This window comes from Meriones unguiculatus, chromosome 21 (assembly GCF_030254825.1).
Source record: "Meriones unguiculatus strain TT.TT164.6M chromosome 21, Bangor_MerUng_6.1, whole genome shotgun sequence".
NCBI classification, from domain to species: Eukaryota; Metazoa; Chordata; class Mammalia; order Rodentia; family Muridae; genus Meriones; species Meriones unguiculatus.
In genome coordinates this window covers 15,716,467-15,723,683 of record NC_083368.1, presented here as the reverse complement: position 1 = coordinate 15,723,683, position 7,217 = coordinate 15,716,467, and the positions used below count along the sequence as shown (strand labels likewise).

The following is a 7,217-nucleotide window of genomic DNA, read 5'->3' as shown; positions in this document are numbered from 1 at the left end:
TGCATTTAAAAAAAAAGATTTTACTGTAGGCAAGTCTGTAGTGTGTTCTTGATTGGTGTGAGAGGGCCCAGCCCACTATGGGTGGTGTCAATGCTGGGCTGGTGGTCCTGGGTGCTTCATGAGAGTGGGTTGATCAAGCCATGAGCAAGCCAGTAAGCAGCACTCCTCCATGGCCTATGCATCGTGGGTTCCGCCTCCAGGATCTGCCCTGACTTCCCTCAGTGATGGGTGTGACCTGAGAGCTTTCAGCTGAAATAAACCCTATTCATCTTAAGCTGCTTTTAGCTAGGGTTTTATCACAGCAATGAAACCCTAGCTAAGACAAAGCCAAGGTCAACCTGGAAGCTGAATTTAGACCTTACTTATCCTGGAGAAAGTAGAATTCTTTAAAAGAGCGATTTAACAAGTTTAATTACATATACATTTATTTGTGTGTAATTGTGTGCGTGCCACAGTGTATGTGAGTGTGAGAGCAGAGGATAACTTTCAGAAATTGGTTCTCTCCTTCTACCAGGTGGGATCAATCACATGAGGCTTGGCAACCGGTGCCTTTACCGTCCCCACGCCATCTTGCCAGCCCCGAAGACAGAACTTTTGATTCTGGGATTTTTGCAGGCACCTTCTCTGACATTTACCTAGGGCTGAGTTTCTTCCTAGTTTAGAGTTTTTCTTTCCTATTTGAGAACAGGAACAGTTTCTATGGGAAAAGGTTACAATCAATGGAAAACCTGGAATCTTGGGAGTGCTGTCTACATCAAAGCCTTCACGAATGAAACCACCACTGTTCTCTGGAGTGTTGGGAACATCTTCCCCAGGAGAAGCTTGGTACTGGCTCCACACTGCATCTGACAGATTCACTTCCAGGTCAAGATGAAGATGGCCGGAGTCTGAAGGGAGTCAGCCTCTTCGGATGGGGCTTTCCTTCCTAAGAAAACAAAGTATATTTGAGAAAGAAACGTTTGGAAAAGGACTTTTAGTTACCAGTGAATAAAAAAATCATTTTACTCTCCTTTACAAATGAAGCACAAGCCAGGTATGGTGGGCCCTGCCTTCAATCCCAGCTCCAAAGGAGGCAGAGGCAGGCAGATTTTTGAGTCCAACACCAGACAAGGCTACATTGTCTCAAAGAAATAAATACATAATATCTAAACCAAAGCAAAAGAATCCTACATTACCAAACATGGATCATATACCAGCAAATGACACAAATGAAGGGTCATAAGCATTTTTTTAAAGATAGGGTTTCATGTAACCCAGACTGATTTTGAATTTACTATGTTGCCAAGGCTGGCCTGGGACACCTGTTCCTTCTGTCTTTACCTCCAGAATGCTGGGATTCCAGAGGGGAGTTCAGTTTTATGCTGGACAGGGGATTAAATTGAGGAACTCCTGGATGCTAGACAAACACTCTCCCAACTAATCCATACATATTATTTTGATACGTAGCCCCAGCTGGCTTCAAACTCAAAACAATCCCCCCCCCGCCTCTTCCTCCCTAGTGCAAATATCACAGCATATTTATTCCTGTCAGTGTGTACTTTTCTCTCAATGAAACAGAACCTTTTTATTTCTGAGACGCTGACCAAAGGCTAAGTGTATGCAACCCCAAACCACAGGCTTATAGTACAAACGTGTTCTCTCTGGCCTCAAATTCAGTCACATTTGAAATGAACTATCTTGAGAATATTTTGGACTACTTCATTTTAAAGAAGCTTTATTTGGAGTTCTTAAGAATTAATTAAATCCTTTGCCTTCGAACTTTAATTCTTCTACTTCCGGAGTGTTATCTATGGCAGTGATGAAACTGCTGACACTTGCGTCTTTTGCCCCTAGAGCAGAGGCATGGGGACATTGGAACCAGACAGAAGCTGTCCGAAGGTTAGTTCTTTGCCTTTCACTGCTCAAGCTCTACACCCAAATTCCTAGAACCTCTTTCTATCTCCCACCCTCCCTTCTTTCTCCTTCCTTCAACTCATTTTTTTTTTTCTTCCTGAGACAGGTATCACCCAAGCTTGGCCTCCTGATTTTCTTGCCTCAGTACAGAGAGTCCACGAACGAGTTCACCTTTTTCTCTCACCCCAGCTTCCTTTTGTGGCATCAAGATGGGCTGTGCTTGTGCCTCTTCCATCGAAGCCTCTACTTTCACCAGACACCAAATAGCCGTCATACCTTTAGGACATGAAATGCCTACAGAGGTGCTTCAATGACTATAGAAAGGCTTAGGAATAAATTTGAGAACCAAAGTCACCCTGGTGTCACTGTGGTTTGATGGCATTGCTCAGTGGTCCATTTGGTCGAGAAGCACAGGCACATGTCTACTAGTCACATCTAAGAAAAAGCCAAAGGCTGGAGAGATGGCTCGGTCATCAAGAGCATGCTCTGTTCTTGCAAAAGACCTGGGCTTGGTTTCTAGCAACCACAGGAAGCACACAATGCTGTTAATTCCAGCTCCAGGGGATCCGACACCTTCTTCCAGCCTTTGTATAAACCCCTGCACACACACACACACACACACACACATTAAAAAAAAATTCTTAAGGCTGGGCAGTAGTGACACATGCCTTTAATCCTAGCACTTGGGAGGCAGAGGCAGAGGCAGAGGCAGAGGCAGAGGCAGGGGCAGGAGCAGGGGCAGGGGCAGGGGCAGGGGCAGGGGCAGAGGCAGGAGCAGAGGCAGAGGCAGAGGCAGGCAGACTTCTGTGAGTTGGAGGCTAGCCTGGTCTACAGAGTTCCAGGACAGCCAGAGGACATAGAAAAACAGTGTCTTGAAAAAACAAAACAAAACAAAAACACATGGGCTGGAGAGATGGCTCAGGGGTTAAGAGCACTGGCTGCTCTTCCAGTAGGCCCTGAGTTCAATACCCAGCACCCACAAGGTGCCTCACAACCATCTGTAATGGAATCTGATGCCCTCTTGTGGTGTGCATGAAAACAAAGAATTAATATACATAAAATAAAAACAAAGCAAAAAAAAATAAATAAAAACAAAACAAAACAAAAAACTTTAAAAGGAAGGAGATAAAATCCACTGGCGAAGAGGTGTGAGCGGTGAGCTTCTGCTGTAGCCTCGCCCTGATGCTGCTGACTGTAATAACCATCCTAAAAAGCCTCCTTGCCAACTTATTTTGTGGCTGTTGTTTGAGACAGAGTCCTATGGAGCCTAGGGTGGCCCTCAAACTCCTGAACCTCCAGTCCCTACTTCCTGAATGTGGGATTACAGCGGTGTGCCATGCCTGTCCCTTGCCTCACTGTTCAGACCTTTGCTCTGGTTGTCATTCATTCTCCTAAGGGCCAACAGTCAGCTGGAAAGCAATGGCCGAAGAGGTGTAATTGATAGACTCCAGCTTCTATCCCATCCTCATCTAAATGGTGGTTTTCCTCTTGGTCCCGGACTCTGCTCTGAGAAGCAGAGATGAGTAGGTTCATTTCCTTCCCTTTTCTTTCTGCAGTGCTGGTCATCATCACACCTGAGGCCTTGCACATGCCAGGCATATGCTCTCCCACCGACCTACATCTTCAGCCCAAGGAGCTTCGTTTCCACGGCTCACCTGGAAAATGTTCAGCAAGGTGGTCAGGAGAGTGGTTTTGAAGAGGACACTTCCAAGTCACTGCTCTCATCACAGAAACGTGTGCCCGGCTGCAGGCATGAAGCTGGTTACATTCCTGGTGAGGAAGGACCATACTTACTATTAAGTCTAACACTGCATTTGCCGGGATGCTCAGATCCAAGTGATTATGGAAATGGATATGTCAAAAAAAAGGAGACGCTCAACTGTCCAGCCAAAGCTCTGTCAGTTATGTAACATGGGATGTTACGGAGACTGTCCACTCTGGCCTTTTCTTTTCTTTTCTTTTCTTTTCTTTTCTTTTCTTTTCTTTTTCAGCAGAGGATCAAGGTAGAAGAATGGAAGGCAGTGGGCATGGAGCTCAGTTTATAAAGCCCTTTCCCAGCATGAACTACCTCTGGGTTCCCCAGCATAAACCAGGAGTGGTGGGGCATCCCTGTAATCACAGAACTCAGGAGATAGAGGCAGGAGGATCAGGTTCTGGCACCAGGCTATCTTTAGCAACTTAAGGGCCAGCCTGGGCTACAAAACAACAATAAACACCAAAACATACAAAAAGAAATGATTTGCTGGGAGTGGTGGTGCATGCCTTTAATCCCAGCATTTGGGAGCAGAGGCAGATGGATATCTGTGAGTTCGAAGCCAGCCTCAGGACAGTCAAAGCTACATAGTGAGGTCCTTTCTCAAGCAAAAACACACACAGAAGAGACTTGAAAAAAATACTTTCTAGGTCCTAAAGCTCAAGACCATGCCTAGGGCAGGACGCAGCCTCTCAAATTCTCCTGGGAGAGGCTCAGGTACCGGGAGGGTCCGCTGTGTGAGACTTACCTTAATTTTACAGCAGTTCTCGGCACACCGTCCCAGGCATGTTCAGAAAACCTTTGGGAATTTCTCATCCCGACTCTCCCAAATGCTATTTGCTTGCTCCCCCTGCTTTGCCCCCACTTTCCTCTTGAAAATGCCAAGTCTCTCTCCAAAGCTCCGTATGGAGCACAGCTTATACTTAAATCTGTCTGGCTCGTGGCAGGAGTCTGTGTAAAATCTGCCTTGCCTCCTGCAGTGGCAAGCTCTCCTTCTCTTTGACATTAACTCACACACACTCATTAACTCACTCCGGCCAGGCAGGCGTGGTGGCACACACTTAGAATCCTAGCACTTGGGAGGTGGAAGCAGGATTGGGACTTCAAGGTCATCCTTGGCTACAGAGCCAGTTTGGGGTCATCCTGGGCTCAATATAGAGATCCTGTCTCAATGAACGCAAGCCAAGGCTGGAGATAAAAAATTTGTGCCTGTCATTTGCAAAGCCCTGGGTTAGATTCCAATACAACTGAAAACCCATTAAAGCAAAAAACCCAAACAAAACCAAAGGACAACAAAACCCTCATAGCTTCAGTGAGTGGGACGCACAGGGGACACTTGGCTAGGACTTGCAGTGCACAATGGCCCTTAGAATGAAGACTGGGCTGTGGAACCAATGATGGGGATTGGTGGGTCTGCTTCGACAGCGGCCCACTTGCCTGACTAGCTTCAGGAAGTGTCTGCTTTTGTCACATGGCCCTCACCATAGGGTCAGAGAAGAGACAAAAACGGGGAGGGAGCCACACTCTCCAGGGCCACTGCTGTGGGCCTCACACAGTCACTTCAGCAGGGAGGGGACACTGTGGGCATGTCACTGGGGCCCATCCGGAAGGCTGGCTGCCTAGGCCTCCGCAAGAAGCTCCCAGGGTTGGAGGTATAGGCCTGGCGGGGCTCAGTGTCTGCCTGCGCTTGATGGGCTGTGGCTCAGTGAGAGAAAGAGTTAACTTGCCCTCAGAATCATTTCTCACGGGATAACTCATCTGCCAGGCTCTGGCCCAAGTCCTAGAATCGGGGCTGCTTTCTTTTTTTTGGGGGGGAGGGGTGGTGCTCACAGCGGCGGTCTGCGTCTCTCACTGCAGAGGAGGTGGAGGAGATGGAAGAGGACATGGTCAGGTGGCTCCTGCAGAGGCTGGCTTGGACCAGTCCTGATACAAAGGCACCCAGGATTTGGAAAGGAAGAGGTGAGTGGGGGAAGCTGGCAGGCGGCCCTGGGAGGGAGCTGGGTCTAGCTCTGCTCCTTTCAGGAGTTCTGCACCTGATTAACAATTCGGCTCGAGATGGACTGAGCTGCTGGAGCCTCTCTCCATTTAGGAGTGCCAGCTCTCCCCTTCTCTTGGGGCAACTGTGAGTCCAGGGTACCTTGGGTTTACCCTGAAAGAGCGGAAGAGGCTGACTCACTTCAAGATCAGATGAGGAGAGACAAGAGCCATGATTATGAGAGGAAATCCATTTCAGCGGCCTTGCTGTGGGGCTATGGATTCGGCTGGGCTGCTGGTGTACTTGCCTAGCATTTCAGGTCCCGAGTTCAAACCCCAGCACTGCATAAACCAGACACGGTGTCACACGGCTACAATCCCAGCACGTGGGAGATGGAGGGAGTGGATCAGAAGTTCAAAGTCATCCTCAGCTACGGTATTAAGGGTGAGGCCAGCTTGGGCTACATGAACCCTGTCTCTAAAAGAAAACAAAGTCAACGAGTAAACCAACAGAAGCCCCGTGGGCCCTTGACTTTGGGGAATCTCTTGTTTTCCTCAGTAAGTTTTATTCTGAGCAAAATTTTTTCTTTCAGGAGACAATCCTTGCTTCTATTCAGCCTTCACCAGAAAGAGAAGGTGGCCAATGTGACAACCAACCAGAGGTGGCCCAGGGTTGCTGCTGTTAAAACACAAACACCAAAGCTCCTCTACCTGCCACCCCCAAGAAGCCTACTCCTCTGCCCTGAGTACTGTGCCCTTTTCCTTCCTCAAGCTTTTTTAATGATTGCGGATCTTCTGATCAACCCTGCTTAGATGGAACCCATGTTTCTTCTCTATTTTTTCCCTTCCGGTAAGAGCAAAACTTTAAAATGTTTATTAAATTTTTTTTTTCACGTGTATGGGTTTTTTGCCTTCATTGATGTAGGTACTCTTGGGTCTGTACCTGGCTCCCACTGAAGCCAGCAAAGGATGCCAGATCCCCTAGAATGGAGTTAAGGACCGCTGTGGGCTGACATGTGGGTACCAGAAACGGAGCCAAGGTCTTCTGCAAGAGCAGCAAGTACACTTAACTACCCGGCCACCTGTCTGGTGATTAGTATGGCACACGTGTGCGTGTGCGTGTGCGTGTGCGTGTGCGCCACAACGTGGAGGTCAGAGGACAGCTTTGCGGAGTTCAGTCCTCCCCTTCAGCGTTAGGCGGGTTTCAGGAACTGAACTCAGGCTGTTTCCATAGGGAACGGCTTTACCCCCTGAGCCGCTGACACGGTGCCAGGACCGACTTTTTAAATCGTTGATGAGCTGTCCGAAAGACTGCTTCCTTGTTTGGCAGTGTCGAAATGAGCTTTCAGTCAAAGTAGAGGTGCAAGGGCAGGTGCGAGCCCTGTTCACCTGTGCCCCTCACCCTGCTCTACCACTTCCGCCCACTCTCCTCTTGGCTTGGCCTGTGCTTCCTGTCCCCGTGCTTTCTACTTTCCTCTGCCTGCTTCCAAGTTGTTCTTTATTCAGCTGAGATCCAAGGATCTCCCTCAGAGAACACAGATCACGGTGGGCTCCTCTGGCTTGGCTGCCAAGGCCTCCGTGGCGGCCTAGGCACCCG

The 7,217-nt window shown here is 48.4% G+C and overlaps 2 long non-coding RNA genes across 3 annotated transcripts; one reads left to right on the top strand and one right to left on the bottom strand.

Moving 5' to 3' along the window:
• Nucleotides 1-535: 535 nt before the first annotated feature.
• On the bottom strand, nt 536-5,558 carry LOC132649715 (uncharacterized). 2 transcript variants are annotated; one of them, XR_009588211.1, is made up of 3 exons: nt 5,477-5,558; nt 3,549-3,663; nt 536-925 (listed from the first exon to the last, which is right to left on the bottom strand). It is a non-coding gene; the product is annotated as an uncharacterized LOC132649715 (long non-coding RNA). The 2 variants fall into 2 exon arrangements; XR_009588210.1 differs by lacking the exon at nt 5,477-5,558 and adding an exon at nt 4,395-4,574.
• On the top strand, nt 5,268-6,477 carry LOC132649714 (uncharacterized). Its single transcript, XR_009588209.1, has 3 exons — nt 5,268-5,605; nt 5,736-6,065; nt 6,214-6,477. It is a non-coding gene; the product is annotated as an uncharacterized LOC132649714 (long non-coding RNA).
• The last annotated feature ends 740 nt before the right edge of the window (nt 6,478-7,217 follow it).